Source organism: Oryzias melastigma, linkage group LG5 (assembly GCF_002922805.2).
Source record: "Oryzias melastigma strain HK-1 linkage group LG5, ASM292280v2, whole genome shotgun sequence".
In the NCBI taxonomy this organism is placed as follows: domain Eukaryota; kingdom Metazoa; phylum Chordata; class Actinopteri; order Beloniformes; family Adrianichthyidae; genus Oryzias; species Oryzias melastigma.
In genome coordinates, this window is record NC_050516.1 from 5,761,598 (window position 1) to 5,773,562 (window position 11,965).

Consider the following 11,965-nt stretch of genomic DNA (forward strand, 5'->3'; position numbering starts at 1 on the left):
TTAGTAGAATGACTTTAGAAAATATAGGTCATGTTTTGGTGTGCCACCCCAAATTTAAAGTGGCCCCCCAGCGGCCACCCCCAGGAAAAATTTCTGGAGGCGCCACTGAGTGTCGGAGGTTAGGACCTTCACAGACTCTCCTTCACAGGCTTTGGGCGTTATTGCTGGCGCCCACGTGGCGAGTTAAAGCTGTGCACTGAGCGCAGGTGTGCACGTGGCAAGGGGGTAGAGCGATGAGCGCTATTGCGGGCGCGCACATGGTGAGGTACTGAAGTGCGCACGCGGCGGGGGGTGCGCTAAGCGCGTGTTTGTGCGGAGCAGTCTTGTGCTGCGCATGTGCAGATGCAGCAGGACATGAATGGATTATGAGTCTAGATCAGAGATCTCCAACCTGAGGCTCTGGAGCCACATGCAGCTCTTTCCCTCCTCCATTGTGACTCTTTGGGTTTGAAGAAAAAAAGAATTTGAATAAATGATGGTTTTGTAGCATTGGTTCATTTACTTTAATTATTTACATTTTGTTACTTCTGCTTAGATTTAAACAAAACTTAGCAAAAAGATGGTAAAATGTTTAATCTGCTATCAGAGCAGATTGTTATCAGAATGACATCATCTTATTACATTTAGTTTTTAAAAGTATTTTTATTCTACACCAAAGTTGTTGTGTTTGTATTCAATAGTCAAAGGAGAAAAAATATGAGGGAACACTGAAGTACAATGATAGAAAAGACGTTATTACATGTTTAGTTCGAGTAATCTGCTACAGCTGGAGGATCTGATCAAACACAAGATGACTTTTTTTTAAAAGGAACTTGTGAGCTACTTTCAAAAGTAAAATTAGTTTATTTTATAGAGAAAAACTTTATTGTAGAGATCATTGTAAAGCTATATTTTATTAATAAATGTCTTAATGGCCACAAAACATGAATAAAGTGTATTTTGAGGTGGGACTTTGCGGCTCTTGTTGGATTTTAGTCCAGAGGAAACTGGATCATGGATCTTTTAGCATTAAACCCTGCAGACCCCTGGACTAGGTATTGATAATACAACAGAAGAATTTAGAGTCTGCAGGAAAATAATTCCATGTATAACCTCCTCCACTAGAAACCTATAAACACCTGAGAAAACCTCTAACAGAGCAGATAAAAGAAACCAGATCAGCTCCTTGTCTTCCTCTATCAACCATTGACTCACCAGTGATGCCTTTGAAACAGATAAAGAGGAAGATTCTGAGGAGAACATGGAGATCTGAAGATTAATCTGATTATGCTGTTTTTTCAAGGTTATCATTCTATCAATCATTTTATCCTGAAGTATGTTTAAATCAAAACACAAATATTTGGGTTATTGTGAGCAGGGAGGAGCAAAAGTTCATTTTGTGTTTCACGTTTCTATTCAAGTTAAATGACAACATAACAGCATTATATGAGGTGATGATGATGTATAATAAAAGTACAATAAAAGAGTTGGAATATGAGAATGTGATGTTTATTTCATAATTAACATTTTAGGTGCTTTTCAAATAAAGATATATAAAAAAAATAACATTGCAACTTTTGTCGCTACTTTTCACAAAGCCGCCGCAACATCAGGCGTTTTAGGCCACAACAATCATAAAAATCTGCCGTGAAATCCTGGAGGGTCTGTCTTTTGTGCTTCTTTAAAAGTCTTTTCATTCTTTTAGACTTGCATGTTTTGCAGTTGATACCAAGTTTTACTGTAAATCATTTTAATTTTTCTTTTGGCTAATTTAGCATTTAAAGTTTTATGAAACATTTCTTTAAGTTTCCTTTAATCAGGGGTCCCCAAACTACGGCCCACGGGCCAGATCCGGCCCCCAAATTGTTTTGGCTAACTTAGATATTTTTCCATTTTTTAGGCAAATTTGGCATTTAGGTAATATTTCAGCTACATGCTAGCTGTTTTGGCTAATTTAGGCTTGTTTCAGTTTTTTTAGGCTAATTTGGCATTTAACTAATATTTTAGCTGGCCATCAGCGTCACTGTTTTTAGCTGTCAATTTAAGCATCTTCATCTATTAATCTATCACGGGTAATGCTTTATATCTAGTTTTTAAAATATACATGATAAACACTCCCTCGGTTGTGTTCATATTCAGAGAGAGCAGTTTGAGATGTTTAGTCATGACTGTCTCGTCATGGAGAACACTGCTGCTTCTGTTCACGGCTTCCTTAGGACTTCTTCCACGTTTGGTTCTCTTTGGATGAGTGAAGAAAGTCTCAGGAAGGAAATGTGTCAACTCTTCCTGTGTTTCGCTACTTTTCTGTCACAGGGGATTAGTAGGAATCTCCTTGAAATCATCTCCTTGTTTGCTGGACTTTATGTAAGCTTCAAACTGTGTTTTTGTTTTTATCTGGGAGTTTATTTGTCACTCCTGTTCTGTTAAATCTCCAACCAGTAAAAGTGATGTTCCTCCACTTTTACTGGTCTTCTTAAATATCAAATTTCTTAATTTTCTTTGTCTTTTTTCTTACATGTAAATGTTTTGTCATCTTTCATTTTTTATTCCTGTAATCCTCTCTCAGCGTGCACAGATTCTTCCCTTTTGCTGGAGGTTTGGCTTCTCTTATTGTAACTCTCGGTGACCCTGATGTCTTTTTGGATGTTCTGCAACCTTCTACCCTCTTAGGAAAGCTGAAAGGAAGTTGTGTCACTTCAGGGATGTGCAGCAACGAGCTCACGCCGCCTTACGCTGTCATTTCACAGTAGCTTCCGTTTTTTCACCACCAGCAGCCGTTTTAACTTTCATAGTGACGCACAGTTTTTGGAGAAAAGAGGAGCTGAAGGACGAGAAGAATGACTATGCTGCCATGGAAACGCCACTATTAAGGCTTTTCGGAAATGGTTATCTTCTCTGATAGGACACTTTGGTCTGTTATAAACACATCCGTTCACAAATCAGTTCAATATTTCTTATTTGTATTTGATTTTTCCTGCTAATTTAAAGAACTGTTATTATCTTATTATTCTTTGTCCAATGATAAATTAGGATCATTTCTGTGGTGGAACCTGGAAAAAAGTTCTGATTTGATTGAATTATATGACTTTTTATTTTCAGGTGGATTTTTAGCAGCTTGTGTGAAGAGAATCTTTTCCACACTTTGTGTCAAAGTTTTACACATTTCTGAAGTATTAGCAAATCACTGTGACATCAACCATCCAAAATAGTTCACTTTCTTTTGGCTTCAACTTGAAACCAATTCTGTCGCCATTTTTTCACAATATGAACGCTGCCATGTTGGAGCCAGACATCATCAGTAAGCAGTGATCGGTTGGATTCGCTCTAAGTTTCTATGGCAACCACTCTCACCAATCAGTAGTGAGCTTGTTGGAAGGCCACGCCCCTACCACTTGAAAACAGACTTGGGAGAATAACATTTTGAACATTGGCTGTGGAGGCCAGCAGGCTCCGCCTACTTTTATTGAGGCATCCGATTGGTCAGTTTATAACTGGAATACATTGAACTAGAGAAAAAATATCATGGCAGAGGATAGATAAAAATATTTGAAAATGTTATGGATTTTATCAATAAATCATCTTTTTTTTTTTTTACTGATGATATTTTGCTATCAAGAAGCCTTTGGGATTTTGGCTTCTTGGACCTCGCGAATACTTCCCATTGTAAACACAAGGAACAAGAATTTAGATGCCATGTCCAGGTTGTGTCTGAATTCCTTCACTACTCATTATTTAGTGCAGTATACACTATATTACCAAAAGTATTGGCTTCCTCATCCAAATTATAGGAGCCATAAATGTGATTGTAGTTCACCTTACTCCCAGTAGGGGGATTCTGTATTTAAGGGAAGACGTCACAGTGTTTGTCAGGTGTTTTGGCCCAGAAGGGCAAAGGGTTTTTGACCGCACTATCGCACGTATGCAGGCTAGTCATGTCATACGCAAGCATGTATGCAAAACAAGGATGACAAAAATGAATGTCAATGTGTTGCCATACAAGTGGTAGCGGACATTTAATGACTGGAGCAAACAAATGCGCGTCAGCCTCACGAGGGTCAAAACGTTCTCAGTAGCTGATTAATAGGCTTAGCTTCTTTAAAACAAATGATCAGAATCCGGTGTCCTAATGACCTGTCCTGGTCACAGGTGTTTAAATCAGCCCTCAGGTATACAGGCTGTTAGTACAAACATTAATGAAAGAATGTTCCTCTCTCAGGATCTCAGTGAATTCCAGAGTGGAACTGTCATTGGATGACACCTGTACAACAAATCCAGTGGAGAAATGTCCTAAATCTTCCACAGTCGACTGTCAGCTCTATCAGAACAACATGGAAGAGTTTAGGAACAACAGCAACTCAGACACCAAGTGGTCGACCACGTAAACTGATGGAGAGAGGTCAGAGGATGCTGAAGGTCAAAGAGGTCATAGACTTTCAGCAGTCAATTATTACAGAGCTCCAACCTTCATGTGACCTTCAGATAAGTCCAAGTACACAGAGAGCTTCATGGAATGGGTTTCCATGGCAGCAGCTGCATCCAGACATATCATCAGGTACAATCCAGAGTGTGGATGCAGTGGAGTAAAACACGCCGTCACTGGACTCCAGAGGAGTGGAGACGTCTTCTCTGGAGGGAGGAGTCACACTTTTCCATCTGGAGATCTGATGGACCCGTCTGGGTTTGGAGGTTGCAGGAGAACAGGACATTTCAGACTGGACTGGTGGAGGAGGAATGGTGGCGTGGGCTTGTTTTTCAGGAGTTGGGCTTGGCGTCTTAGGTCCAGTGAAAGGAACTTTATATCAAACTTTTTGGACAATTCCATTCTCCTAACCTCGTAGGAACAGTTTGGAGCGCTCTTCCTCTTCCAACATGACTGTTCACCAGAGCACAAAGCAAGGTCCATACAGACACGGAGGACAGAGTCTGGCCTGACTTGCACAGAGTCCTGACCTGAACCCCATAGAACACCTTTGGATGAATTAGAGCCAGACCTTCTCCACCAACATCAGTGACTTGACCAATGAGCTTCTGGAAGAATGGTCCAGAATTTCTAGAAACACTCCTCTACCTTGTGGTTCCTAGAAAAGTTGAAGCTGGAATAGCTGCACAAGAAGGACCAACATCATATTGAACTGTATGGTTTAGGAACAGGATAGCACTTCAATTTATATGAGTCAAGGCAGGTGAGTCATTGCCAGTGTTGGGACTAACGCCGTTTAAGTATAACGGCGTTACTAACGGCGTTATAAATCAAGTAATTTAGTAATCTAACTAATTACTTTCATCCTCGCTGTAACGCCGTTATAGTTACTTCGTGTAAATCGCGGCGCGTTACTTCAAAGTTTGATGATCTTGCTGGAGCTGGGCGCTTCGCACCCGAAAGTTGCTTGTGTTACGCGCCCCAAGTTGCATCAAGATACATGAGAAAATCCGGTTTCTTTTCAAAATATAACCAGTTTTTCACAATAAAATGCCACGATTGACAAATGTGATCATGTTTTTGTGTCTAAACAGGCGGTAGACACGGATATAAACATACAATCACAACACAAACGTGCGCGCGCGAGCACAGAGACACACAAAACAGACAGGCACGCACACTTTTTTTTCTTTTTTCACAGACACGTACACACGCAGATCAACGTGGATAGACTCCGGTGCGGAGTGAGGAGTTTCGGGAGTTAATAAAACGACAACAGAGAGACAGAGAGCAGCTCATCTTAGCAGAAACGGGGTAATATTTATAAAACACACAACACAGACAGACACGAGCGCGCACAGATCAACGCAGTGAGCAGACTCCGGAGCGAGTGGGCGGGGCTGCGGGATTTTGGGAGAGAAAAAAGAGATGCAGAGAGCTGCTCCTCTTAGCAGAAATATGGGTTAATAATTGTAGTTTATTAATTTATTATTGTTTTGCACTTTCAGTTTTTTAAGCCATTTTGTTTAATTATAGTTGTAGGTAAGATACTTGAAGTATGTTAATAGTTGAAACGTTTACCTTTTTTGTGTGAAGTTACATTTTTTATATACCACTTGTTGCAGTGTTTTGTGTGATAATTCTGACAAATAAATATTGAAAATTCTTTCCCTAAACCCTCTCTCATGTGTATCCTAAACTTAGACAATATGACTCCATTGGAAAACTATACCAGTATACTATTGTCGGTTATCATCTATTATTGAATGTAAATTATTTTTTTTATTTGTAACGCAGGAAAAAATACAAAATATTACCATATTTAAAGAGTAATTTAAAACGAGTTACTTTTCCAAGTAACTAATTACTTTGAAGATGCAGTAATTGAGTTACTAACTCAATTACTTTTTGGGAGAAGTAACTAGTAACTATAACTAATTACTTTTTTGAAGTGAGATGCCCAACACTGGTCATTGCTATTGGTAGTATAGTGTATGTGATTTTACCCAAGTTTACATCACAGTTTAAGGTGTGCCAACCATAATGTGCACAGATCACCATAGAAACATGGAGGTAACTCTGCTGTTTTCTTTGCTGGAATAAAATTCCTCCAGAATTTGACCTGATGAACAATTTCAAATGTCAAATTCAAAATGATCTTTTTCAAATGGCTTTTAATGCTCAATACTTGGTTGCACCTTATTGTTTTTATTTGCATTCCATGTATTTTATAACTTTTTGTATTTTAAAGATGTTGTTTTTGAATTTCTGATTTTTGTCTTCTTATATCTCTTTTTTATGGTGTTGCAAAGTTCTTTTTCAATAAAGTTCATGCATAAATAGGGAACTAAGACTACATCTCTGAAAACATTACAGCAGCAGTGAGACCAGCAGATTTAGATTTGAGCATCTGTCTGTTTTGATCTGTTTATTTTTTGATGAAGATCAGCCTCTTCATGGAGGTGATGGGAGGAGTTGAGGGAGGAGGTTGCTGCTCAACTAGCTGATGATTAATCAGGAGTCCCAGCGCCGCCTCCCCGGAGACTCGGGCACATCCACCCGGCCTCCCTCTGTGACCGGACTCAGGGAAAAATCTCCATTTGTCAGGTGTTATTTATGCTTCTGCGTTAGCTCCGATCCCCAGACTCTTCATGAAGAATGTGTGGCCTTCAGGTGCGCGCCTCTTATTTCCACCGCTTTCCTCAGGAGAATCGATGTTCATCTTAAAGGAAACGTTTTTCTCCTTCATTCATCCTAAAGGAGATTCTCTTTGAAAACATCCAGCTCCTCTGGGCTCCACTGCTCTGCATCATAAATTATTATTCCAGTGCTATCAAAGCTTCCAACGTCCTCTAAGTTTCCTGTGTGTTTCTGCCTCTTTATCCTTTCACACTTCAGAATGATCTGGGCCACAGCCTCCATTCACAATTTATGCTCTCCACTTTCCCTTCAGCAGCCTCTTCTGTCATCTGTCATCTTCTGAAGGAAAATGTGAGACCATCTTCACATCAGGCGGGCCCCCTGATGCTGCTGCATATTTAGATTCTATAAATATTAGAAATGAATAAATCCGGAGAAAAGCTTTCTGCTTCCAAATGTAGACCGAAGTCTTCCACCAGAAGCTGCGTCCTCCTCAGACCGAACATCTCCGAGAAAATGATATCCCAGCAGTGAAAGGGATTGATCTGAGGGGGACTGCAGCTCTTCAAACCCGCTGGCCTTTGACCTCTGACCTTTTCACACCTGAGCCTCAAGCATCTGTCACTGCTGATGAAGGCCTCAGAATCAATTTTATCTGCCCCCACCACAGTCCAGAGTGACCAGCAGGGACTTCTGTTCTTTGAATTGAAATAAACTTTATTTTATCTCACAGGGAGAAATTGACTCAGCAGCTCAGTGGGTGATGTATATCTATATATGATTAGACTATACTCACACACATCCACACACAAATATCTTCGTTTACAGGGACAGGCATATAATAAGAACATTATTCTTCTGTCTGCCCCTTTCATTCATAAAGTTGTAGAACTGTGTTGTGTTCTGTACATAATTTTGTGTTTCTGATGTTTGTGATGCTTCATGAAAGAAGGAATAAAAGAAAAAAGTAGTGGTCACTTCTGAGGAAATTTGCATTTCCGAGAGCAGAGAGCAGTGCAGTCGTAGCATTCCACCTAAACAGGACCCAGCTATTCCCTAAACAGTGGTATAGTAAGACGCAGATGAGGCTCATTACCATTGCAATGTGGGTTCTAAGTGGGTTTGTCTATATGGAACCAGCTGCAGCCAATGACCCTTCACCCCACCCTGAGAACCTTTTCTTGAGGGTGTCATTAAAGTCTCAAAATCCATTTTTTACATTTTACTTCTTTTTGTGCAGCTGGAAAATCTCAGATGTGACAATTGTTCAGAAAGATTTACGTCTATTTAGAGGAAGACCAACAGTTCTGGTCAGTAATAAGGTTATTTTGTTTTCCTTTTGTTTCTGTCCTGAGGAACAGAAAGCCCCGCCCACGGTGGCCTGGCACTTTCCACTGAATTTGAAAAGTTTTTGTTATATTTGAATTCTAAATGAAGAAAAGTGCCGTCAGAGTCATCCCCTGTCATCTCTTTCAAATGTGACAACATTCCAGAAGCAGCAAAACTTGTAGTTCCTCAAATGGCCACTAGAGGCAGGTTTCCAAGCAATTCCCATAGACTGTATATAAGAATAACTGGACAGAGCAAGCCCCCCCTCCTTCCGTGTTCCATATAGGAAGTACCACTGGGTTGTAAAAAGGCCAAAGTCCCATTGACTTACATTGAGAAACAGACAGTTATTTCTCAGTCATTTTATATGTCAGAATAATCATTCTTCCTCTGCTGCTTTCTGCTTAACTTCTTTTTTCTAATCCTAATTTTTTTTAAAGATTTTTTTTTCCATTATCACAAGTTATTAGAGTTATAAATTGACCAATCAGATGGCTCAATAAGCGTTTGTGGGTCTGACGTCGACCGTCTGGGGGGTTTGATTGACAGATGACGGGTAGCCAATGGGAGCAGACTTCATCAATGGGTCCGTGAAGACCTTTTAACACCTACTTTACAATTCAACAATGTACCAATCATTGTCCTACTGTTGTTTTCCTCAATGGAATGTACCGATGCAGCAGTTTAAAACAACAAGAGGAGCATGCTGTCGACATTTTTAGATGAGGATTTACTCTGTAGAAATAGATTTCAGTCTGAGGTTATGTGCTTTGGACTTTTTTGTTTGTTTAATGTTCGTTTTTCTTTATTTCTCTGTTTTAATAGTAGCTTATAAATTCTAACTTGCATATATGCACATAAAATCACCAACCAAAGTTTCATATTCGCCGCACTTTTCCAGCTTCAGCCTGAATTAGACGCAGCCGTCTGAGGAGCGCGAGACAAACTTGAAAGGACCTGGTCGTATTTTCAAACAGAAAAAAGATCCAGCTGTTCACTTGTTAGGATGGTTATTTATTTTAAATACCGCTGAACGCACTTCTCACGTGCATCTGATCAGACTATAACCTGGCCGCGCATGTGAAGAGACGAGCTGCGCGTGCCCCCCCTCGCGCGCGCCGTTCTGCAGCAGCGTCACCTAAATGCTCCTTTTATCTCGACAAAAATGAATAAATGTAAGTAAATCCCAAAGGACCACTGACAGAATCAAATGTTGGAATGGTTCTCCCTCAAAGGCTTCAACAATGACTTGTAGAATTCTCCCGAGCCGGCGTTATTAAAGTAGAAACTGTTTACATCCGCGGTCTCGTGGTCGAGGCGTGGAAAGAGACAGACGGTTGCAATAAACTCACTCCTGATTGGCGACAGTACTTCCTGTAGATTCCATGACTCATCTATGACTCAGACCAATCGCTGAAGATGGGTTCCAAATGGCGGTATTCGTTTCAGGAATTGACGGTGAAAGCAGCGGCCTACTTTCACGAGGAGAGGAAGTAATGCATTTCCAATGGGGGACCTCATTGCTCGCTCAGTCCATTATTTTTACAGTCTATGGCAATTCCTCAGAAAAAGCATTTTAGAAAAACAAGCCCACTTAGAGCCCTCTTTGTAATGGTCCTCGTCTGGATCCCACCTGTATTATTTGATGGGTCGTACATATTTTTTGCCTGCCTGAACTACAGCCAAATCCCACTTGGTGTCCACTTTGACTAGACATGTGGGACCACCTCAGAGCCTGTGGACGCTTGGGGCCCATCAAATCAGCCCACAGTTAAACCATATGGGGCCCATATTGAAATGTTGGCTGGCTAATGAACCTCAGTGATGACAAACAGCCTGACGTCTGCAGGATGCGAGTTCAGGGACACATTTTAACAGATGCAGCACTAAAATGGAAAATCACAACTTTTTCTTATTCATCCCATTTACACACATTCACAGTTTCCAGATCCATAACAGATTTTAGTTTCTTTTATTTTGAAAAAAAATCCTCTTTTAGCAAAGATTCAGAAACAATTCACGCCAACTGCAGCATGAAGGATGAAGATTCTCCATCAGTCGAGCTTCAATCTCACAGTTCTCACTTTCTTATTGAAAGAAACAGTTCAGGAACAAAGTCGTTTCATGCAAAATTCATCTGTGCATCATCATCAGTGTGATTTTCCACAAAAGTAAGTGACTCTAAAATAACTAGAGTATGAATTTAAAACAGGGAAGCATTGATAAAAAACTAAAACTTATAAGAAATGAATGCATGCTGTAAATCCATTCTTAGCCAGCAAATCTTTCAGACTAATTACAGATCCGTATGCGACATTATTGACTCAGCTTCACGTTTGATCTGCTTTAATGTGAAATAAAAGCCTCATAATTCTCTTTAATGACTCACTTTTGCCTGAAGATCTTTAAACTTTCATCGCTGCTCCGTTATATTCTCCTTTTTCTTCTGTTAAAAGAGGACATGCGGCCTCCTGCAGGGTGTCAACCGCCTGACAAATACAGGATCGTTGCTGTGAAGAGTCATTAATGTTAAAAGACGCCAACGCAGGAGTTTCCTCCTCCTGTGGGTGAGGAGCCACAAACGGGAGAATAATGAGGAGCCGGGTTGTAGCTGGATGAGTGCTGATGATGGACGACCGCAGGGAGGGAGTTCTGCAGCAGAATGCAGGCGCAGCCGCTCCCCACTCTGCTGTCACAAATGTATTTTTAATGAATCTGCACCTTTGACTCCAACGCAGAGCTGCACCTCCAGAAGGCTGGCCCGGCCCGGCCCGATTCCTCCTGAGGAGGGGAGCGCTACAGCTCTTAATATGCAAAGTAAACAACCCTCTGGTGGCGTTTGCTGAGGCCGTCCGTCCACCTGCTCATTATTATCCGCGAGAGGGCCAAGAATAGAGCTCAGTTGGCTCTCAGCTGGAGGCAGATGGGAAGGCTTCACCTTGAATTAATGTTCTGTTCTGGATTTCTTTTCCTTGAAGGAAAAAAATGTGTTTATATTGCAAAGGTCTATAAACAATAGTAACAATTCCAAAATATTTAGTTAGATCAACAATTCAGAGGAACAATTTTCACACCTTTGCATGAAGCTTTTGGTATGAAAACCCAGCAGAAGGTGGTACATGAACACTGTATATTTAACATCTAAACCAGGAGTGTCAAACTCAATCGCACAGGGGGCCAAAATCCAAAACACAGCTTAGGTTGCAGGCCGAACACACTAAAACTACATTTTTTTAAACTTTAAAACCGTAACTTATTAGAATAACAATGAATGATAAAAAGGCGGGAATATTATTCCAGAATAAATCAATTTAAACCTTAAATAACTTTCAAAATTTTACTCTCCATAAAAATATATTTTGTCAAAATTATATAAATTGAAAATGAGAGTAAGTTAACATCGGTTCATTAATAACAATAAAATAAAATGATCTGGAGGGCCGGATAGAATTACCTGGAGGGCCGAATCTGGCCCCCGGGCCTTGACTTTAACACATGGTCTAAACCAACCTCCAAATCATAGATAATAACACTTTTGTTTGTGAAAAATACTGACAACAGAAAAGTGAAAAAAATGTCTAAATCTGGCAAAATTTT